Here is a 25,072-nt window from a genome sequence, read left to right as displayed (position 1 = left end):
AATTGCAGCACATCAAACAGTCAAAGCAATGTAACAATACATTCGGAACGATCTATTTTCAACAGCATCGTTGTGAAACATTGTGTTTTGATAAAATCTACGGCATCGCAACGGTTATTTTAAATCTCATCTTAAAGCGCCACCTATACGTCAGTATTGGTAGCATTTAAGGAATGTTCTTTTTATCCCTAGCGTACAGTATGTGACAAAATGTGATAGACACTTCATTCTACCAAAATAAATGAACATCTTACCATTTGCATTAAATTAAGGCATTTTAACAACAAGTTATGTTGCACTTAAAGTATTTAAAATATAATAAGAAAATTTCAAAATAAAAACACAGCTTTTTTTGTTGCTATAACATACACAACGATCGCCGTACAGTCCGTAACTGTTTGGTTAATCATCTCGAAATGCATTTTTATCATCCTGGTTATCTTTTAACCCCATCTCAAGCGCTGCACGGAGAGTGCACCGGCAAAAAAGCGACCGATCGTTTTTTGAAAGCGCAAGTGAAGACCATCCACCGGTCAACCAGACTTGCCAAACTGCCTTCCCACTCCGTTTCGCACCGCACAACACCCGTTGGGCCCGGGGTGTCGCATTGCCTTTTCCGCGTTCACGCAAACATGCAACCGAGCGGGCACACGTGCTATGAAGCTGCGCGCATAGCCCGTCTGCGCTCCACCGTTCGTTGGTTTGCGTTGGATTCGCGCACGCAGCTGAGCAGCAAGCGGGCAGGCTTCGGACCCGGCACGGTTTGCGATCGCTGCTTAGTAGCGTTTCAGAGCTCGCAGCGCACGGAGCGTTTGGCTGGTGAACCTTCAGCCCCCTGTCAAAGTGTCTCTTAGCAACTTAAGGTAGGAGGGATCCGTCCCATCCACCACACAACCGGTTTGTGTGTTGGCTTCCCACGCCGGGGGTCGAATTTGCAGTGAACGGCGGTGAATGCTGTCGTACCAGGGGTGCATGGGTTTTCTTTCCTCCCTTCCCTTCCATCGAATGTGAGTGTCAAGTGTCACACAGCCTCCGCGGAGTCTCTGTATTTGTAAACCCAGCTCGTGTGTAGGTGTGGGGTGAAGTTAAGCGAAAAGCTCAACAACCCTGTGGTACATCGGCATGTGACAAAAAAAAGTGTGATCGACCGCAATCAGGAGTGAAAAATTGGTTATCGAAACGTTTTTCGAAAAAAAGTTACAACAGGCTTTGCTTTCTCTTATTAACAGCACACAAGGCGTTGTTCTAATTACTAAATCCGCTACCCGCACCCCGCTACCAGAATTAGATCGTGTTCACACGTTTGCTAATTTGCAACATTCCCAAAGGTGTCAAATTTCATGATCTGCCAATTTGTTTGTTCCCCTGCCTTTACATTTCAACGTGCCGGGGGAGAGGAAAAAAAAACAAACGAATAGTTCCAAAATTCATAAATGCCATGATTTGTATATTTCCTCACCCGTATGCTGCTAGTACAGCATCGCCCCAATCTTTGAATCTTGCTTCTTCGCGAATTATTGCTTCTTCTGCCTTCCCTATCCCATTCCCTTCGAGTCGAATGCGAAGTCGTGTTCGTTCTACGCCTTGTTCGCCGTTTCGCGCACCAACTCCTTCGCGCACCAACACAACCATACCGGCGGCGGTGTTCGCGACCGTTTCCATCTTGTGACCCGCGGCTCACGGCTCGCAGGATGGTAATTGTTGGCCGAAACAACCCGAACGGCGCGCGTAGTTTGTGCGCGATAAAGCGGAGCGAACGAAAACTGTAGCCCCTTCTGCCTTCTGAGTGCGAATACGCGCCGCAAACACTTGGTGACCACTGTGTGGTAGAAGTGATTTTTCGTGTCCGTGACGAATACAAAAACAAAAGTGTTCTTTTTTGTGTGTTACATTCCTACAGGCAGTAAGAGAAAAGTGTAAAGTGTAAAGTGTCAGTGACAGTAACGTTAAACTGGTTACATCGAACCGTGTGCATCGCAAGTGAGACTGTGAGACATTTGAAAGAACGCATACAGCTACATCGATTGGCGTTTTACTCCATTCGAAACACAGCGACGGCAGCGAACGGGTAAGAAATACGTACGCCTTTGTCTGCTTTTCATATTTTTGTAAAGTACATTTCTTCACCCATACTGCATCTACCTACGCAAATGCACACCGCAGACAGCCGAAAAAATGGGGTCAGCAAAAATTTTTACTTATGCTACCAGTGACAGACAGTACAGTAAAGTATTAAAAAAAAAGCAAATCCCCTCCCGAACGGCCTTGTCACAAGTATAGAAACGAGAAAGATTTAATCTGCTCCCATGCGCCCGCACAAGCGACGAACCCCGTGACACAACGAGTGAGTCAGCGCCAAAGCTTTTGAATTTGGAAAGGAACTCGACCGCTTATGACAACCGTTCCCCTTCTATGTACACACACACACACATACACACACGCGAATATAAATACCGTCAAGAACACATTTACGACCGGCCGTAGGATACTTTTCTGTTGTTTTTCGCACAATAAATCAAACATTTTAACTTTCAAGAACGCAGCACGTCGCAGGCTCGATCCAGTGTTGATGGTTGTCGTGGCGAACATAAATAAGCGCTTAAAAGCTTGTCCCAGCTGCTCGCATCTATTTGGGAAAGGTCGGCCCGACAACAACGGCAACACGACCATCGCCAAACAATCGATCGCATCGGTTCCGTTTTCTCACGGACTCAAAAGCTCGGCCGCTCGAAATTGAACTTTACTGACAAGCGGCAGTTCAATAAAGCCATCCCTCCAGACAGGCTCAATCGGATGTCCCGTCTCAACTCAAAAAGAAAAAGACGGCCAGGCACACTTGCATGGTTCACTCGCTCCTGGCTCGATCTCGTTCAATTAAGATCGTCCCGTGAAGCGCCGTGCAGCGCAAATGCAACTCACACAGTTGCAACGCCGACACAACAATTATGCAACCGTATGCCTTCGTTGGTAACTTTCTCCAGCCGGCGATGGCGGCCACAAAAGCCACCAATCGAGCCTTTCTTCCTTTCCATTCCTCTCATCCGGGTGCACATCTTCAAGTCGAACTGTGGTCTTAACGATCCGCCGCCACTGCAAACGAGCGTTTTGCGTAAATCGCGCGGACAAACGGTTCCAACAGGCGCTGGCGTAATCGGCCCCATTGCCGAACGATCGATGATTAGTGACATACACAAAAAAAAAACAACAAACAACGCATCTATGTCGCAAGTGGTGCATCGCATGCACATGATAACACTGTATCTGGGGGGGGTTATTTTTCACACCGACGTTTGGGAAACCGTGATCCACGCCGGGTTGGGTCACAGACAAGCAACGAAGTATAAAGAGCAAACACACACACACACACACACACAAAACGGCGAACGGTGAAGGTGCCAACTGAAAAATAACATCAACCACCACGCAGTAACACTACTTGCTCAACGCGGCCTAATGATGGCTTTTGGTGGTGCTGCTATCTTGGGCTCGCGGACGCTCCGATCAGAAGCTGTAGCCAGCCTGTAATCAATTGCGTAGCACACGCACACGCTTCTCGAAAGAAAGAGAGAAAAAAAGGGCAATCCGTGGGAGTTGGCCCACGAAACCTCGTGACCCTCTGCCGAAGCGGGCTGTTTCCGAATCGGTCCGGTGAGAAATGTGCGATGCAATGGGAGCAATGCGCGATGCATTATTTATGTAGCAGCTGCCCCAGTTGCGCTACCCTCTCCGCTACCTGCTGCTCGATTGCTCTCGGGGTGCTTTATGGGCACCAGTCTAAAAGCGAAATGAAACACTCTCCCAGTGTGTCATCAGCGCGCGTACACACATTTGGCCACAGCAAGTGACAACGCAGATTGCTGCACGGTGGCCGGTAAACGGTCCGACGATAAGCGCGTAATACCGCGAGCGTCGTCCTTGAGCCGGCTGGGCAATCTTCCGTGTCAAGACGTGTTGGGATTCCGGGTCAAGACGCCCGATGTGTGCAAGTGGCCGGAAAATGTATACAATACACACACTCACACGCCGCTTCATCTCCTTCTTCAGCGGCGGGCCATGATGAGCAGGAGGGAGCCCAATAAGTGATTGCTACCGTATCTTGGTTTCATTTTCATGCGCGATCGTACCACAGATTGATGTTGTTGTTAAACAATCATTCCAAAACACGAAAACCAAGCATTCCATTACTTCATCGCAGCCGGGTGTGATACAGCCGCGTGTCAATTTCAACATTCCATCATTGTGATTGCAATCTTGTAATCATCATCGACTTAAACTGCCATTCGCCTAACCTAGCCTAAAACTCAAACCTAGCCGAAGGTCCTCTTCCGGGTTCGATCTTTCGGTTCGACTTCCTACTCGGCCGATTCGATCCAATTTCCTACGAACCGGAACCTCGATCGGAGCGACAAAAACAACGACAAAAACACGCACCCATATGAAGCGCATCGATCATATTTTTCGGCAGACCCAATCGGCTTGCCTTGATCGTCATTATTGGTTGTTCGCAGGCAGGTAGGAAGGTAGGATTAAACGCACTGTGACGGTGACTTCCAAAAACAAAACCCTTTCAGTTTTTTTTTCTTGGGCAGGAAAGGGGATGCCCTCTAGCAGAAACTGCTTGTGCTGTGCTTAGAACACAGATTAATTAGTTCCACCACGGGCGAGTGAACGGTCCCCTTGGCGGCGACAAAGCGCGGTTTGTTTGCGTGTATCGAAAAAGCGCCTATCGTGCGGTGTGTGTTTGAACAGTTTTGTGTCAAAAATCGTCTTTCAAATAAAGCGTGCAAACAGTGCGCGGAGGTGATGGCCGTTTGCTGGCACGCGATCGAGATCTGCAAGTGGATCGAGATTCGGAATCGTTCCGTGACGGGTAGGAATGTTATGCGATGTCATTTAGATTTAAATTCGAGCCTAATTTTGTGTTTTTTTGCAATTCATTCCACGACGATGATAAGTGTGCGTTTAATATATAATTCTATATTCATTGTGAAGAAATTGTTTCTAATTGGGCTACAAGACAACCCGATAAATATAGGGTCAATTGTAATATCTAGAACTTGAAATTTCACAAATATGACAGCAGACGACGAACCCGACACAATAACAGAAATCAATTACCGAGGCGATATAAGCTTTAGAAAACTTTAGAAAATTTTAATAATAATTAGACTTGCCATTATGCATCTCCCCCTCCTCCCGGTCCCACCCCTACCGCCCCATGTAAGGAGTCCGTGAATCGACAAATCATTTCAATATTAGCTCACCCGTTTATCACATTTCCATCCGGCAGCCAAACATGGCTAAGTGCTATCAAGACGATGCCGGCGACGACAGTCCCCCCCCCCCCCTCCCAGCAGCTCACCCCTGCTCACGTGCTCTTTAACGCAAATAATTAATTACAACGCCGTGCGCTCGATACACCCACCACCCACCGAGGCAAACATTTGCCCCATCCCCGTAACACACTCACGCTGGAGGCCTTCCTTTGGGTGGAAAATAGAAAACGTGACCTTCACGTGTCCTTCCCGAGCCGCAACCGATTTGCATCCTTCTGCTTTACTGCACACTTTCCGTTTGATTGATCTTCTTGGCCGGGCTTTGTGAGCAATTGCTACCGTTTTTTTTTCTCCCGCCGGCCGGCGCATAATCGTCGTTGGACAGAAAGCGAAAGTTCCCCATTTCACTGCCCCTGCGCCTCTGCCAGCTCTGTTGCCAGGGGAAAGGTGCGAGACTTTCGGCCGAGCGAAAGGTGCAACACACCGAAGCCTTACCGCCAAAAGCGGTGCACCCGTCTGCAGCTGTCTTCCTGCCTCGGTTCGGTTCGATTTCCTTCGGCAAATGACCCTGCTGCTGCCGCCGCAAAAGCGCATCTCACGCAGCAGCAGCAACACGAATCGATTTTCACCCTTCGGCCGAGGGGAGGACGAAATTTGAGCAGGCAGCATACACACCTATCCATTGCGAGCGTCCACAGTTGGTTCGGTTTGCATATCACACAAACTGTCACAACGCTGGCTTTCGCCTTATTTGCTCCCAAAGGTTGTTTTACGCTCTGTTCCGCTCTTTCTATGTTAACCGACTCTCGTGGGCCCATTATCACGTTTGATAGAAAACAAAGTTGTTTGTACAATTAGCATTATCTCCCGAAAGCACTCACCATCTCACACACACGCACATGTGACCCCTGAAGCGAAGAAAACCTGTACCGTACGTAAGACACAATACCAAACAAACCGCAAGTAAAATTAAAGCCACGTCTCTTGCTGCCCACGGATCTGTTCCCGCTGCCGGGCCCAAAGTGACAGGGACAAGTCTGGACAGGTGGAGAGAGAGAGAGAACCGGGCGAAGGCAAGAAGAAATAAAACACCAGACCACACCACCCGAAAGAAAGTTCCATCCATCCAGTTCCGTCGGTGTGGCTGTGTTGCGTCCAGAGGAAAGCGAAAGTTCGTCCAGATGGGCCACCGAAATTCCGGTGCACACAATCACTTCTCGAATTCCCCCCCCCCCCCCCCTACGGTACCAACAAAACCACTCGCCTGCAAACCCGAAAACTGCTCCAAGCCCAAGATGAAGCACGACATTCGCGTTCGAATGATTATTTATGGGGACAGTAAATTATCGGCATGATGGGTGAGTTTATTGACTCATTCGGTGTAATACATCGGGGTTCGGCATCCAGTTTAACAGTTTCAGGTATCATTTCACCTGTCGCAAGACAGATTTTGGGAGCATAAAAAGCGTTTTAAATGATATTTTACTCGTTAATTTTCCAAAAACCCAATCAACCAAACATACGAAACAAAGGCAAATATATTTACTCCACACAAAGGAAGCATTTACGGTGCCGTGCTTTTATTTTGACGCCCCATAAATGTGCCGCACAATTTTTTTAAAGATTTAAGCCGATCCGGAGTGAGGTTCGTCGTTTCCGCGTGAGCTTTCAGTTTCAATTTAAAAAAAAATGGGGTAATAACAATTTCGCACATTTATTGCGCGGGCTAACAGCTCGGCACAATTCCTCTGGCTTTGGTTTGCCTTCCGCCGGCTTCGATTCAACGATACAAGCTTCGCGCAAAAGTTAATAAACGTCCTTCAGCAGGCCACCTCTGCAGGGTAGTTAACGGCGAATAAAGTAAATAGTAAGAAAAGAGGCACAAAAAAAACCAATGCCCAAGCGGCGGTTGACTTTAACAGTTAAATTCAATTAGCTCACTACCGCAACCGTATCGGGGGATAGTGTTTTCGGGCCAAGGCTAACCGACCCCGGGAGGGGGACGGGGGTCCAGCAGTGGCCAGAAGAAAAGAAAACAACAACAACAATAAAAACATGATCCTTTGCCATCACAAACCTGTTGAAAAACTCCCGGCCGGAGCGGTGGGGAACGAAAATGCATTGCAAAAACTGCAATAATGTCAACCCTGCCATTTGCCAATGCCTGCCATTGCCAACCTGCCGTTGTAGGAGATCAGGGGAAATGGGGGGGGGGGCGGGGAGGGGAGAGGGGTTCGATTGAGAAGGCTGGTTCAGAGTGGCCCTGAGCCAAGATGCAGCATTGGGCACGGGCGCATGCTGCCCTGATGCAGTTATGCTGATGAGCCGACAGCCAGCGATCGATCCGATGTGCGTTCGGCTGTTGTGGTGTGTGTGTGTATGATGTGTTGCGAAACATGCTGGAATGCATTATTGATCGTGCTGATTGCATGACGAACCTTCATGACCCCACTCGTGTGCACTGTGTTATGTTGACAATGTTGGAGGTTGGAGGCTTTAAAATGCAAGCAAAAGCAGGAAAGCATTACAACATTTTTGTTTTTTTTTAATTACATTAGCGGAAAAAATCAACGAACAAATTGAATATTACATAAGGATTATTCAAATATACATGCGCATCATACGCCATTTTGGCATACATTTAACCGCCAACAGAGCATATTTCTTTACAAAATACCTACATATGGCGTACTGCTCGAGTAGTCGCTTGCCATTGATCACTTCTTCAAACGACTTCATGCTATTCACAGTAGTTTTTTAACGCTTGTGATTAATAATAGTACCTCAGGAATAGTATAAACATTCGCTTTCGTACAAACGCGCAAACAATCTTCAGTTCTTCTCTCTCTACGTCCTCACTCAGGTCATAGACATATTAGCTAAGCAGTTGCAACATTCGCTCTTCAAGCTTGCAGGATCCATCAAGCATCCGCGACAGCATCCGTTATAAAGCAAACAGTAAGCCCAACAAACATCAACTTTCCTTACGAGCAATGTGAGAGTGCAGTGAGCCTATTTGTCATCTCCCCGGACAACCCGGACAAGAGTAACTCGGCAGCAGCAACCACGACACTCTAATTGCTTTCGAAAAGGCTCATCAACCATCATCAGCATATGTCAAATCGAGTGAAAATAGACCCCTTGCCCGGGGAACCTCCAGTGCCAGTGTTATGATCGCATTTAACTAGCAACCCCGCACCGCGTGTCTTAGATGCTGCGAACACCCGGGACGACGCTGTGTGGCTGTGCATCTCATTTATCTTGTCCCAGCTGCGCGCGAATCCGCTCTCCCGAACGTTGCGGCAAGGTTGCGCCCATTACGCGATGTGTTGAAATAGGAAATTAAAAGCCACAACAAGTCACTTTAAACCCGACTCGACTTACGGGGCCACCCAAATCACACCCACAGCAGCCACAACAGCTGGCGCCCCGTTAGCGTGGTCACCACGTGTCACCACATTCCGGTGTACCCAATTAACTGTAAGAACCGTCGTGCAACAGGCTGTAAAGTGCGCTCGCTAAAAATGGCCAAAATTGCAGGAGAATATAGCATGAAGACACACACACACAACACTCCCCTTCGAATCACCTCCAGCAAAACGAGCTGCTCGCGCGCGAGGGAGAGAGACCCCCCTAAGGGCCTACACATCGCCCTTGCCTAAGGGGCATGGAGCGTTTCCTTTTGCGGCAGCACATTCACGCTTATTAGGTGGGTAGGATGAAATGGTGGCAGTGGCAAGTTAGTGTCGCGGACAGGTTTTCACCTGCCCTGGTGGAAAGCGAAAACCGTATCAATTACGGCAAGGTAGGTGGCGGGCGCCCGTTCCCGACTTTCGTTGCACAATCGGGCGCCAGGAACGCGGCGGTAGAACATGTCGCGAGTGCAACTTGCTCTTGCACTCTAGCTGCAGCGCCTGCAGGTTGTACGGTTTTGCTCGCCATATTTCACTCCACCGACTGGCGGCTGTTGTGTTGCAACGCGTCGATAAGGTTTGAGGAATGTGCGGCCATAGTTTGTGTCTGTGTGTTGCAGGGCTTAATGTATCCGTTGATTCAATTAGAAGGAGATCCGACAAGATGGAAGTGGATGGAATGATCGTTGGTGACATATTTTGACAACGTTGGACACGTGTTTGACTTTGAAACATGTTATTGGAGATTGAAGATCAGTCGATCTGATTTAGATCTGAACCTTCGTAAAATGGAAAATCCATTTATATAGGATAAGGTCTACAGTTTTGAATGAAAATACATTCCATAGGGTATCAAATAACATGCAGCAATGGGGATTTTTGATACGTAATACTGCTGGTATTGGTAAAACCAGAACAAAAAACCCACGATTCTCTGATGGTCAGTTCAATTCTAATCCCTAAAAACGTTCATGAGTAATATGTAACACAGCACAAAAACACCTTCTAATACCCCTGTGAGACATAAAAACCCGTAGAAACTTATCCATCCACCTGTTTTGTTCAATCAAACCCAAACAACAATCCAAACCGGGCTGATCAACCATGCACAACGCAACGCACGCCACCGATTGCACAACGAATCAATAACGATTTTGCCGGCCCCGATGACGATTCGATTCTCCTCCGGCAAGGATTTCCAGCCGACCGACCAAAGTGGTCCGGTTTACCAAAACACACACACACGGTAAGGTCCGCTTACTCACGCGTACCAATGCCGCCCACCATACGGGATTCCTTCGCGACAGTCTCGCCATCTACGCCAGTTTTAATCATAGTGGAGGGGAGCCATAGTACATTGAATATTCAAATTGAGCGTAACATGGCGTAGGTGAGATACGCAGTTCAGCTTGGAAGTTGTCCTCCCCTAGAGCGTTGGGAAGCTCACGTGGGGATTTTGCTGCGTACGTGTGTCTTTCACCTGAGGAAAACATTCCCATCCCTTGGGTAGGTTTTGTCCGGTTGTGATCCGACGAGAGAAGTTTCGCACTAAACGGCTCAAACTCATAAAATCGAACTTTCGCGATGACACGACGGAGTTTTGCGGCTGAAACTGAGACCCCAATCTGCATAAAGTGCCAACCTGCCAACCGGTCTGAAGGTCGTTCAGCCATTTTGAGGAGCGCAAACACCATCCTAGAAAAGTGACTGTTTTATTTTGCCTTGCCTCGAGGGTTTGTCTGTGTTTGTCTCTCGCACCTTTTTTTATTACCATCCAAAGACATCTTCTGCCGAACCGATCTCGACTAAGCGCTGAAGAAGAATCGCATTCTCACCTTCAGAATGGGCAGAAAAGCAAAGAGAGAGAGAGAGGCCCGACTAGCAGGGAAGTGATTTTTAATGAGTCTCTTCTATCGACACAGGCGAGCGCGGCTCGTAACTTCAGCATCGGTGTACTCATTCGACGACATTCTAGAAGCAAACGTCCAAGACAAGGCACTAAAGCCACTAAAAACGGTTGTTCGCTTTCCTAAATGAAACAAAAAAAGGCCGTCAAATAAAGGCGAGCTGAGCAGTTTCCGTTAAAATGTAATCAGTTGTACCGGTTTGGGCATGAAACTGTCCAAACGAGCAACCGATTTCAGCTCATCAGTTTGCGCTTTTTTTCGGTTTTGTTTTTGTGCAATAAGAATCGCTGAGCAGAAAACGATCGGACGACTGCGTGAGCTGTGTTCCCACCAGGCGGGAGGATCGCTGAAACAACAGCCTCCCAATTGCACAAAAGGCTCATCGGCTAACTGTACTGCCCCCTTCGCACTGCTAAGCACGAGAGTGCGATTGGATTTTGCACCACACTCCACCCTGCATCGAAGGAAAGTGCCAATTTTCCCCAAAAAACTAGACCACGCATCTTACACCATGCATGAATGAACCATTGCCAGTGTTTGAGAATGAACTCGACGAGGGATGAGTTGGCACTACACGATCAGTGGCCCCTGGCAGGCCGTACAGCTGCTTAGTTTGGCGCACTGTGCTTTAGAAGCTTTTTTTCGTTTTGTTTAATTTAATAACCAATCCATTATTGAATCGCAAACTCTTTTTTGCGAAACGGCAGGCATAACCAGCGGTTCGGGCGTTCTTTGCCCTACCCACCACCCCATAGCCATATCCCGCCTTTGGTCGCTATTCTACATGTCCAGGAATAGAGTTCATCGCGAGACCGAGGGATCGTACCAGCGCAACCAGGGCAACGGAATCGATCAGCATGAGTAAGGGATTTTTGTTATTTTCGACCGGTCGATCGGGTCGAGAGCCACCGATCAACGAACGTGCTTGGGTGGGGGGTGGGGGGGATGCGACGGGGCGGTCTGTGACCTTTATATGAATCAGAATTAGAAGGCATTTTTATGTTACTGCTAAGCAAGAAGCGATGCTCCGGTCGTCTCGTTCGTTTGAACCTATGCTCAATTTACAGTTAGCCGGCCTCAACCCTCCATCCACCGGGTACACTTTGGACCGGCCGGAAGTGTGAGTGTGTGTGTGTGTGTGTGATGCAGCGGAGAAAGGGGTAAAAGGCAAGGGACGCGAATCATAAAAATGCCTGCCACGGATGAGGTAAACGCACTGTTTCTCCTCCCCCTCCCCCAGCACGAATCGACAGCTGGGAGTGCCGTTCGGTGTGTACGGAAAGTGGAAAACCGTTCAACTGGGATGGGACAGTATGCACACGCGCGCGCGTGTGTGTGTGTGTGCGATGGTGGCAGTATTCAAATGAGCCAATCCCTTGTCCCTCCCATACTCCCACTCAAGCCTCCCTTGGTCCCATGTTTGTGGTGATTATGATCATCAATATCGACGACCGGCAACGGGACAGCGAGAAGACGCGATTGCGGATCGATGACGCTTCCATGGCGATCATGGATCGTACGGTCATGTGTGTGTGTGTGAGTGTGTGTGTCTCTCTCTCTCTCCCTCACAAATTGATGTGCTTTCTAAGACAACGTTAGATAGTGAGCAAGACACGAACCCCCGAACACCATAGAGCCCGAGAGATAGAAACAAATCAACGTCGGATATCATTTTGCACCGTACCGTACACGATCCTGCTGCCCACCACCGCCGGGTTCAGATTGGCCGTTGTGGGTTGAGTGGGTGCCAATAGTTCAAAATAAACACACACACGCTCACACACACCAAACAAGTTTTCCGTTAAGATTTTGATGTTCCGATGTTCCGTATACGCACTCCCCGCGTGTCTCGGGTGTCAAAAGGTGAGGGACAGACCGTTTGGGGAGAAACGTTGACATTCCTGGCCGGCTGGCTGTTTGGTTGGGTTTTAATCGGTATGTTAGGAACGCAGGCGGCAGATGCGTCTGCCGTCGCGCTGCCATTGCATCACCAATGAGGATGACCTTCTTCTTTGTTTATCTTCGCGACACTCTTCGCGCTGGTGCGGAGTTTTGGTGAAATTCGGTTTGAGAAATATTGATATTGTAGTTTGGATTGGGGGAAAACAAGCAAGCTTCAAGAGGCTTACGGTAAACGGGAATAAGTGGTCGTGTTCTGGATGTACGTTTCCATTTAGTCAGGGTTATAAAATCTATGCTTTGTTGTATAAAATATACAAATACTTGGAATCTCCTGCTTATCTATTTCCATAATGCTGCTCATTTAGTTGCAGAATTTTGGCAAAATTATAATCAAATTGTGTGAAGGTTGGCGCACTTAAGCGAACCGTTAAAAAGCGTGCAATTACAGCGGAGAAAAATAATATCTAATTAAATAGCAATTCATTCACAATCGCTTATGCTCAGGGAACAATTTCTCATTACAGAAATACCACCCCTGCCAGCCACTTTACATGCAGCCCATCAGACTAATTTATTTCGTTCTCTTTCCCCATTTTTCCCCAGCCCTTCCATTCGATGACTTCTGCCATCGCAGCATGATTCCCTGCTCGTTGGGTTAAAATATTCCGTAAGTACCACCGCCGTTAGAATAAACGCTCGTACTCCGTACCTCGCCAGGGAAAGGAACGCAGCAAACCCGCGGCACGGTGGCCATTCGCGCATTGGACACCGAACGGCAAAAATTAATTCGCCTCAGAACGAACGCAATAATAATATTCTACCTTTATCGAGCCGATCGGCAAACGCGGCAGGACCTGGGCGGGGCTGAGGCTCTTCCGTGCCTTCACGGATTTCTTCAATAAATCAACACTTCTATTCAAATGGCTGCGTACACAACCGAGCTCGTCAATAATACCCGGGGCTCGGTACGATGATGATGTAATGCTGGAGCGGCGGCCCGGCCCTCCAACGGCCGGACAACACGTTGCGTTAGAGAGGCCAGCGCGGGGTTTGGCTGCTTCTTCCTCCCGTGTGCGTTCTCGTTATGTCTCGTACACAATCCCCAAAAAACGAAAAAGAAACAACAACAAAAAGAAAACAAATCGCATCCAACGTATTGCAGACTGTTCGAAATTCGTCTCGAATTCCAATCACGTGAGCCGTAACGAAGCTGATGACTAAGGCAAGATTATGGGAACGAAACGAAACAGCGCACTCGCCCCGGCCCCGGCCTGCGTGTTGCGTGGCCTTGTCGCAAGCCGTTCGGTTGTGCTCGTTTGATTTTTTTTTGGGGAGCGCATTTTTAGCAATGTTTATTTTGTTCTTCTTTCCCCCACCATCCCATCAGTCCTGTTTGCACGGTTAGGTTTCGGTTTCCTCCGATACATCCCAAAGCGTACATCCCTTCCGTGCTGGTTTCCGAGAAGTGTGCCATCTCCCCATGCGCGGTGCAGCTTATTAGCCGACGCATTTTCTGGACGCTTCAGGAAGGGATCATAACTTATCGAACGAGTTATTCCCGTAGGATGGCTACCGCACGGACGAGCTAATCCTTCGGAAAACGCAACGGCGTTCAATTTACACCGCGATTAGTCCCGCTGCGGCACGGCATCTCCCGCCTCAACGTCAATTTACGCCGTGTCCCAGGATCATGTTTCTACCTGCGGCGGCGACGTGTCCTTGAGCTGAGTAATGTGCACGATCGGGCCTGAAAGTTCCGTCGCTATGCGGATTTTCTGCGAATTCGCGAACGCATTCCTCGACCCCGAACGGCCACGGTCACGAGAGGCGACCCAGAGCGGAGCGGGTTCGTCGCTTGCTGTCTTCTGCGCTGCGCCACGGCAATCCCAGGCATTCAAGTCTTTCGTTTTTCATTCCTACGGGCGATTCTGTTCTATCTTCGCCCTTACCCGCGTTGCGTGTGCTTAAGCAAAGGGTTGAGAAAAGATTACCTTTTCAAGTGGGAAGATAACGCTTCACATTACTCAATGGGTTGGTATAATAAATGGGTGCCCAGCTTGTACCAGCCACCCCCTGGGCCACAATTTGTCAAACAGATAGCAGCGTCACCCTTGCCGGCGCGCATTAGCGCAACGGGCCACACAAAGATGCATCGGTCACATCGACCCAACCAAACACACAGTCGTTACCGTTGTGATGCGTTAGATAGATAACTTCTTAATATCCACCTGACTGAGCAGATTCGCCTTGCTTGCCTCCCAACAACAACAATGGCAACAACAAAAAACCGTTGCTACTTTACCGCTTCTCCTACACCGAACGTTCGGTCAGACTGCGTTTGCGGCACGAGCCGAACCGTTCCCAGGATGATACCGATGGTTTTTAATTGTTTTAATTACAAATCCCTCGCAGGGGTGGGACGAGAGCTTATAAATTATGAAACGGATCACCGTGTCACCTGGTGAAGCGAACGTAGAGAGCGTTACTCTTTGCTTCGCCCATCGTTGTCATTTGCTCGACCTCACCATCACATCACGGGGTGATAGCAGACCATGTGCCAGGCAAACGATCGGTGGACAGAGAGCGACAGCGTTGAGATCGCTAATTCAATTACAACGCCCATGGTAATTACCCGACTGCGCGTCCACCGTTAGCGGCTGCTAATGGGATTCGCGCTCGTGCCAAAAAAAAGGAAAAAGAAAACAACGAGCCACAACGCACCGGCGAGACACTTTTCGGGCCAGACGTGTGACAATTGCAACCGACCTATACCGAGACGTGAGTGTGAGTGTTTCACACATGGCCCTCCGGGTACCACCACGTAGAGTGCAAAAGGTTTGCTGGAGGGCGCCTAAGGCGTGGCGGCCGGTACGGTACTGCCTTCGGGTGGAAATTCAACTACGCTAAACCACCAAACCACCACTGCCCTCCCGCCCGTACCAACCGCAAACCATTGGCAACGCGAGCGCTGCAGTAGTTGCTGGTAAAGTTGCTCTCCTTGCTTGGGAGACTTGAACGACCCCGTGCCGTGCTTTTGCCAACCCATAGGAGTTAGTTCACTTTTACTTTCATCTTGCGTACGTTTCTACGCGCGAGCGTGTGTCTATGTGGGCGGTCATGGACGGTATACTACATAGATGGCAAAAGGTGCAACGTGCGTGGCGACACCATCCGTTAGCAAGCTAATTAAATCTCGCCGTACCGATAGGCGAACGGTTCACGTTTCGGTGTCCGGCCCTCGGGTGTGTCCGCCAGGCATCAGCAACAGCAAGTTTATTGCCGCCCGATGGATACAGAGCGAGGGATTTTTTTTTTTTTGTTACTTTGAACAGTGTTGGGAAGAATAAACGTTCACTGAAATATTTCACACTTGCAATCAATCATAATCTGCTGTTAAGGAGCGACTGTGAAAGCCACTTCAAAATTACCTAATATCGTGTCGTTCCCATTTCGGTTTTTGTGAAGATTGATTTCACCAATATATTTAACGATACAAAAGGTAGAAGAGAAAAGGAAATTTCCTTTTCCTTAAAGTGTTAAATAAATAATTAGATAAATCACGAAGCTAATTATTCTCCACCCAGCACACCAATCATTGATTGATTTGGGATAATTCGACGTAATCTTCATCATTACCATACACCCATTACTTCACACCGAATCTCGCTGCAAAAAAAATTGCAAAAACAAAACGAAAACATCTCCTTCCCCCCCCCCCCTCGATTGCATCCATTATCGATCCGGTAACGTAACACGTTACTCCGGCTAACGTGTGGGCACAGCAAAAACCGTGCGCCGGGCGCGCTTCAATTCTCGGTGCAACGCAGCTGACGACGGTATCGATTATGCCACCAAGACCAGATTGATTGATCTGATCGATCGATCGGCCTTTTTTTTTTGCTTTGCTACTGCTAAGAAACTGAGATGATGGCAAGCAGTCGGTGGCGCTAGCTACTCCTCCTTCCTTTCTCGCACGCCCAGCAATTAAAAGCTCACAGTGCGCCCGTTTGCATACACCGAGGCAAGACGTTGCTGATGGGGCGATGACTAGCCGAAAGAAAAGGTAAATTCACCCCCTCCCTCAGTGTGCGATTAGACACACTAACACACAGAGTGTGCGCAGCGGTATGGCAGCGGCACGCGTCACTTTAATTTGTCTGCCTGTTGCTTCCACTGCATACATGCATACGAAGAAGAAGGAGGTGATTGGGATGAAAGCATCCAGTCATATTTACCCGGGTGCAAATCACGCGCTTTCCGATGTTGGGTTTTTTTGCATTCTCTGCAATAAAGAAATTATCATATTTGCGAAAATGAACCGTGGAGCTCAGCGGCCGCATGCACCTTCCCCCTTTTGCGCTCGGCGTTACGATGCGATTGCGCGATCGCAATGCAATTTTAAACCGTTTTTCCTCTATTGTGATGGCAGTCCCGAGGGGAGGGTATGGGGGGTTAAAAGCAATGCACACACAAAAAAAGCAACGCGGCTTATTACGCATCATCATCCCCTGTTTTTTTGTGGGCTCAATCTGAATCTCGCCTGCACTAAAGAGGGTTAGGGAAACAAAAGGAAACAACGTGAGACAGGTACGAAGGTAGAGAGGGTACGAAGCGCCATAGACATATCAGTACCTTCTGGTTCTCCTATTCCGCCCTGCCCCCTTGGGCTTGTGTGGAAAATCGGTCAGCTGCAAGCGTCACGGCGTGTTTGTGCAGAGAAGAATGGTGTTTCGGTCCGGGTTTGGGCCCGCCGCCACCTCTCCCGGGTGTTTGTGTGTGTGTTTACACATATGCTCTCTGCAACGAGATAACATTGTGCACCACCCATCGATGGTCGCAACATCTATCTCGCGCAATCTCCTCCCAGCTTCCCCTCGCCGTTGTTTACTGGGCCAATTTAGGCGCTCAGTTGGGAGGGTTTTTTTTTGTGTTTAATTTCTCGCCACACTCATTGCTGCAAATCGCTGCCTGCTTTACATAAATGCATCCCCGTCGCGAATTTGCTCGTTGCTGTTAACACTCTCTCTCTCCCGCGCGGTAAGAGGTCGAGTGAACTTACATCATAAGCTCGGGTTTTGCTCGGTGCAAACTAATTCGCACTCCAGCACACTCTCCGCACACACTCGCCCAGTAATCAGTAAGCCCTCCCTCATCAGCCACGCAACACAAACACGTTCGAGGTTTTTTGTTTTGGTTCCGCTTTTTTTTTGTTTTTTTTTTGCTGCTGTTGTTACTTCCCTTTTTCCTCCTCTAATGCAACACCGTGAATGAAAAGAACCGCTTATGTCATAGCCCGAATTACCTACCAAAGTGTCACCTAACATTGCTGCGCACTTTGCCCTTGAAGAATGGGCTGGCGAGGGAAGGCAGGCAGCAAGCCAAAGACAGGCGTCGACAGTGGTACGTGCTGCGGTTCTGCTCCGTTTCCATTTGCTTGGTTTGTGTTGATGGTGGTAGAGCTCCGGTGTCAACAGTGGTAGTACTTTATGCATTTTGGACGTGCGAAACTGTACGGCGAGCCAGGAAAAACATCCGTGGGTGGACGCATTCCACCCGGCCAGGGAACCGTTCAGCCAGAAACGGTGCTTCACGGCGGCAAGACTTTAACGAAAACAGCCGTCGTTAGGTCACCCCTGTGGCTCGAGACTCACACTTGAGGCTTTCGAAAGGATGGTTTGGTGGAATAGAATGGTCCTAAATGTAAGACCATTTAACAATTAACATTTAATAACCCTCAAAATGCATTGCGTTACAGTGCAGTCAGTCGTTGCTAGTAGCGGTGGGAGCTCGACTAGTGGTGGGACCTACCTAATTCCAATTCCGTGTTCGGAATCAATTCCGGAGCCGATTCCGATGTTGGAATCGATTCCAGGATCGGAATCGGCTCCGGAATCCGAATCCGGCAACGGAATCAGGCCTGACTCCAGAAATGGAGTTAGCTCCGGAATGAGATTTAGTTTTTGAATTGAATTAAGAAGTGTGGGAAGCAAAATATGTCCGGGAATCTCCATGTGAATAGGTCATTTACAAGTAAATATTGATTCTTTGCCGCTATCAACACGTAGCATCATTGGACCCAAACACCTATATTCCTATGAAGATGCAGAAACCGATTCCGTTTCGAAGCCAATTCTGGTTTCGGAGACAATTCCGATGTCGGAGCCGATTTTGATTCCCGAGCCAATTCCGGAACCGATTCCGATTCCAAAGCCGATTCCGATTCCAAAGCCGATTCCGATTCCGGAGCCGATTCCGGAACCAATTCTGAATCCGATTCCTGAACCAATTCCAGAGCCGATTCGGGAATCGATTCCGGAAACTGATTCCGGACCTACTATCCGGAATCGATTCCAGAAAACTTCGGAGCTAGCCGGAATCGATTCCATCGAAATCTTTATTTTTCTCATCACTACTTGCTAGTGCGAAAAAGATTGCAAACGTTAAGATGTGCCCGATGATCACAAATCATCGTATATTGTACGAACACTACATAAGCTACATGATCAATGGCACGGAAAAAGTTAATTCTCTCGGGCTTATTTAACAACAAAAAGTCAGATTTTATCCAGCTACATTTTAATATTTAGGCTAGCGTTTACACACAACATTTACAGCTTTCACAGACATTGTTTGTAGTAGTGAAAGCACACATCTCTAACTTCTTCTACAAAGAGGTTTCCTTTATACACGAAAAAAAGGAACCCTTCACCCACCTTATTATCGCACCAGAGCTCGGCGAGATCTGATTTGGATTATTGCCAAATACCGTTACCGGCTATCGGTCTGAGAACAATCGTGTGCCGGAAGAATGAATTATTTTCGCACTAATTTTTCTAACAAGCCCAGCAACCACCCGGAAGGAACCCGCTAAACGGGCGAAACGGAAATGTAGTTCATCCCACCCACCATCGGCACGCGCTTCACTCGGCGCGAAAAGCGCCTCAAAACGAATGGTGCACAAATTTACGCACGCTAATCTCGCTCAACCGCACAGTGCCAAACTCACCCACAACTGCCGGTTATGCTCGTTGACCTAGTGGCTTTGAAATATGCTGGAGCGTCTTGGCTGGTGCATCGCTTTGATGGTTCACCACACAGACAAAGCGACAAAGGCCTCCAAATCAAAAATGCTAATAACCTATCTCCGGAGCAGGGGAGGGAGGGGGGTTGAGACTTTTCAAGCACATCCGAAAGCATTTTGGACACCTTCGCAACAGTGAAGAAGCCTTCGCTTGGAATTGTTCGCTCAAGGGAAGTAGCAACGAAGCTTGGTCGGATTTCACCCACATTTACGGCTTCCATCATCAAACATTAATAGGGGACCCAGTTTGCGATTCTTCACTCCGTTGCGGATTGCTTTGTAAAGAATTTAATGAAAGGTTGCACACTGGCACGTTAGCAACCTCTATGTGTGTGGTTGTGTCTTGAGATGGGAGTGTTTGGGACTGTTGACTAACGACACCCATGCCCGAGCCATGGGGTGGGTTCGTCGCTTACACACGCCGTTGCCCTTTTATGTTTGTCTGCCGCGATCCGGAGCGTGCCACGATCGTGTTCGAAGTAAAAAAAAAAAACATCAACTTGTAACACGACACAACACTGCTGACGAATGCTTATTGTACTGCCGCAAAGTCACAGCCTCCACAGCGAAACCGACCGATCGGCGTGACGCAACGGTTGCGTTCGGTGGATCTACACTGCACAACGACAACGACGAATCCGGTGCTAAAGTTGATCGATTAGAGAGACGGTAAAGGTAACGCACCGAAAGATGTCTGCAAAACCAGTCGGCGAGAAGTGGGGATCACCTTCACGCTGAAGGTATTGCTGCCAGGCCAGTGCACTCACCCCAAACACTCGACACTCAACCACGGGCGCGACCGGTACCGAGGGCAAAATATGAACGCGATTTTTTGCCCAGCGTCGTGGCTCCATTCACCTCCGAGGAAGCTATTTTTCTTGCAACACACAAGTGCCTTTAGAGTTCTAGTGTAGGTACGTCCTCTCTTGGACTATCTTGACGGATTAAGGAGCGCACGGTTGCCCACCGCCAACCAGAATCAGGAACGATTGCGCCAGTCATCCACTTAAAGCTGGACCATTGGTTCAGCTGCACTTGTAAGGTAGGCAAATCAATATTCCGTACATGCTCAATGCTACACGCTTGTTCCCACACACACACACGCACACACGCACGATCACGCACAGCCCTCACGTCCATCAACGTCCCCGAGCGCGATCCGGTATCCTTCAAATGAAAACGATTTAAATAAATTAAATAATGACAACTGTTGGAAGTTTGTTCGATTCCTTGGTTTTTGTAACATTGCCGAGGGAGGGGGGTGTTCCACGCCTGGAAACCTTTAATTAAGCTTCATCTTAGCGACCGTTGCGAGTATCCTTTCGATTAACTGTGCAGAGTGTGTCCAATTTACATCTTCCTTTTTGTGTTGTTGTTTATCATTATGAAGATTAATGACTTCCGTCGATCACGCGATCCGTTAACCTGTTATAAGTGATCTTAAGACACGTTTCGTTTTAAACCTTTGAAGATAATTCCCTATATTTGTCCTCCCAGCTGGGGCTGCGATCACAAAGCACAGTGACAAACTCACTTAGAGTCGAAAATTACCCTCAAACTGCCCCTTGACACAGGCGGGACGCAAATATCTATGATTAATTAGCAAGCACTGTAATCATCGTTCGCTCCTGCCCCCCGGAGGGCTCTGCTACAATCAGTCAATACGATCTAATGAGATGATTATAATTTCAATCAGTGTACGTCTGCCACGTCACATTCATCCACTCTCGAGCTAGTCTTGCTTCCCTCAATCCCTCAAAACTCAACCCCCTCTGTGTATGTGTGTGACACTTGAGCCGCGGGACAAATGGAATAGTTGCCAGGCTACAATTGCACGCCAAACATTCAATCACGCCCCGCGCAATGGCGTGAGCAATGGTGCTGCAAAATGCAAAACCGCAGCGAGACGCGACGTTGGTTTGCATCAACGGTCGCGTCGTCTCGCAGTCAAGACGAACAGCCTCTGGGAAAAGTAAATCAACTCAGACGCTCATTACACCCCCGTTTGCCCGTCGTGCCCGTCCCGCCCAGTACGCGCCTTCAATTGTTCCTTCCCGCGGGATAACACGACCCAGCCCGGGAGTGGCCGCCGCTTGATGACTTCTCGAGTTTACTCTCTGTCTTCCCTAGCCGGCAAAACCTTCACGAACGAATGCCGCTGACCCATGGTCAGTTTGAGTGTGTGTGTGTGTGTGTGTGTGTGTGTGTGTGTGTGTGTGTGTGTGTGTGTGTGTGTGTGTGTGTGTGTGTGTGTGTGTGTGTGTAATGGGTGCCTTTTTGCATGCAAAATGTCTTCCAGACGCAACGCAGAATGCACAACGACCACTTGCGCTCGCATTGCACCACTTTCTGCCGGTGGTTTCGCCGTGTCACCCAGAAACGGGGCACGTTCTGCCCGTTTTGTTGTCGCAAAGCCGCGATCCCCACGCAATCCCGCGATACGTAGTCGCCCCCACACCCATCGCAATCAGTACAAGGGAGCACAGGGAGAGATACTTTCCGTTTCGCCACTCGAACGGCGCTTCATAAATCATTCAACACGCGCTCACTCGCTAGCGCCGAGGACTGTAACATTCAAATGACGATCAAGGTCGGGCGGGTGATAACATTAAAATAAAATACCAACCAGTAGGCCGCAGTAAAACCCTGCAATCCGTACCCAACCCCTTCAAGGCGTATAACAAATTATGCTTTTAAATGACGGGCGCGTGATGACGCCTAAAGCGTGTTATTTGATCAGGTGAGCGTACCATTTACTTTTGCATCAATTGCAACATACATTTTGTAATTCCCTCGAACTGTGTTTTGGGAGTTGGTGCTTCTGCTTTGTTCTGAACATTTTGTTGTGAAAACCCTGCACGACGTGTAGTACGCGGGAGTCATCTACTTTCGTGGAAAGAACTCACCTTGAGTTCAGGTTGATGGCAAAATTACAGACCACTAAAACGCAGCTACCAAACGAACATCGAACGATTTTTGAATCGACTCATCCTCATCAAATGGTCCAATTTCCTTCGCGGCGGGCAGCTGCAAGCAAAGCACTTCGTTTCAGAATTGGACAATTACAAATCGGAGTTCCATCTCTTCGTGCTGCGCACAACAACGGTAGGTAGCAATCTTCTTTAGATGGGCTCTGCTGCTCCCGCGTCTGCCAGAGCTGATCGGTTCCATCCCATTCTACGCGCAGCTTCGGACCGTCGGATCTACGTCAAACAAGCGCATCATCATGATCATCACCCGGTCTGCGCGTATGCAAACAGCCCCAAAGTTGAGCTTCCCTTCTCAATTCCTCCGTACACACCAATCGAAGCGCAACCGTCCGTCCTGTACTGAGTAGGTCAGTTCATCAATCACATAACCTTCCGATCAAGCGACCCACTCTGAGGTAACAAGCCCCCCCTTGCAGTGGCTACCAATAGCCATCCGATCGGTTTGGTAGCATTCTACCTATAAGGTGACCCAAAACCCCCCGTGTGTCAAAGGGTAAGGCCGGGCACCGCAAACGCAACCTGTGCACGATCAAGCATCGATTGCCAGCGTTGTTTTTCGGTTGCTCTCTCACGCAAACTTCCGGTTCCATGGTTGAGTGCGTTCGGGGGTGCATGATTCAGAAACGTGCCAAACAAACCCACCCAACAAACCCAACGAGCTGACACCGTGAGCTGAGCCGCGGACCGTTGGCGACAGAATGGCGTGATTTATTGACATTCTAACGGGCGGAACGGGCGCGTGTAAGCAAAACCCCCGTCATCTCGCAAGACCTGGACCCGGACCTGGAGAGATCGAGGGAAGTGTCTTGACGTTGACACATACCTCATACATATCGGTGCTCCGGACGGAGGAAGGGGTTATGGCATCTGGCGGGAGGAGGGTTGTAAAACCAACACCAAGTTTCATTCCTTGTTTCAACATTCCAATGGTTCCATATAGGTAGTAAATCATCTCAATTATTCATGCACATCCCGGCCGTTTGGTGGAAAGTCAAGCTTCATTCCGTTAGGAAATTCAAACGATTCTTGAAACTGCAACAGAAGGCTGACTCAAAAAAACACGCGCAGTAGACACCTTTTGTCCACATTCGAAGGCATAGCAGCAAAACAAGTTTTCCACCGCAGAAAGAATCGAAAAAAAACACAACACAAACACAAACAGCCACACCAAGCCCAGCTACTGCTGGCGTTCCGAATGCACCCGCCTAGCCTGCGAGCTTTGAAATCTCGTCTAACCTTGCACGCCCACCGGCCCCCCTCCGCTCCAAAGCTGTGACCTCCGGGCGATGAGGAAACGAACGGGTTCACACACCCATTTCGGTTTGGGCACACGGTACGGTTAGAAAAGAAGTGACAGATTCGCAACGTTTACCACCATCTGCGCTCATCTGCAGCTTCGGATGTGTAGGCCTTTCCTCCTTGCGCTGTGCTGTATTGTATTGTGCATCCGTTTGGATGGAAAGGTAGAGCAAGCGAAAAACAAAGCCCCAGCTAACCTTAGCCGTGAGGTTCCGTGAGCAAGGCTTGGTGTGGAGTTGGCCATTTGCAGGTAACTGCCACTTTACACTTCATCAGTAAAACAACAGCTCGGCCTAATCATCGCCAAACACATCTGGCTCTCTTGGGTACTTGGGTACGTATATTCTACGAACCCCTCTCATTACTTAGTCACCGGCAAGGCACCAACACGACGCGCACTTCCCCCAACAGTTTTGACCGATCAACCAACAAACAACCAACAAACTGTCCATATCGGGCAGCCCTGGCCGGCCATGTCAAACATTAGCTACCCGGGCAAGCGAAAAACGCTTCAAACGTGGTCAACGGCTCGACTCAGAAATGAAAACATTGGCGAAGTTTGTTGATTTTGGACCATATTTTACATGCCGTTCGATCGACAAACAAACGCCACCACCACCAACGGAGCCAGAATCGGAGGAACTTCCCGTTTGCTGGGAGACGGAAGCATATGGCGCGGAACGTCGCTCCACCGAGCGCGACTTGTGTTTATGCATTCTTACAAGGTTTAGGTCAGAGAGCAGTGTGCACATCTTGACGTTTGAAGGCAACGTCGCGACGAACGAATGGACGCGTTAAGTTGCCCATCGACCGGATCTGGGTTTAGTCTTGACACGGGAAAAGAATGGAGCACTGGTTCATGAACACAGGTGGAGGGAGGACTTAAGTTTGACCTTAAGAGTGAGCTACGAAAGTGGAGTTTGGATTTTACAACACCTCCACTGATGATCTTCCCCCCCGGGACCAAGTTATACAGTTGCTCCGCAGGGAGTATATTTACGACATTAATATGTACCTCCTCTCAGGGCTAGCGCATAACACATCTCCGCATTTGCTGATCGTAGCATAAGTAGGTACCGCTAACTACCATATTTTATCGCTAGAACAATACAATTCTCACACCTCGTACGTGTACATGGATGGCCCACCAGGGTATCGGTGTCTTGCGTCTTTTATCATCCGATGCCTGTCTGTGTTGGCTGGT

General features: G+C 48.8%; 1 protein-coding gene across 4 annotated transcripts in view; it reads left to right on the top strand.

The window, feature by feature from the left end:
- Nucleotides 1–765: 765 nt before the first annotated feature.
- The window catches only part of LOC121589566 (mucin-17-like), a 39,162-nt gene continuing 14,855 nt past the window's right edge, over nt 766–25,072 (top strand). For 2 of the 4 annotated variants that reach the window (XM_041908581.1, XM_041908575.1), the window contains exons 1-3: nt 766–863; nt 1,901–2,068; nt 13,102–13,165. The gene's annotated coding sequence lies outside the window, so the exon portion shown is untranslated. Of the gene's footprint in view, nt 864–892; nt 1,008–1,900; nt 2,069–13,101; nt 13,166–25,072 lie in introns of those variants that run through there. The other 2 variants (XM_041908576.1, XM_041908577.1) reach the window with 2 other exon arrangements.

Source organism: Anopheles merus, chromosome 2R, assembly GCF_017562075.2.
Source record: "Anopheles merus strain MAF chromosome 2R, AmerM5.1, whole genome shotgun sequence".
Lineage (NCBI taxonomy): Eukaryota > Metazoa > Arthropoda > Insecta > Diptera > Culicidae > Anopheles > Anopheles merus.
The sequence above is the reverse complement of the archived record's forward strand: the minus strand, read 5'-3'. Positions and strand labels throughout refer to the sequence as shown.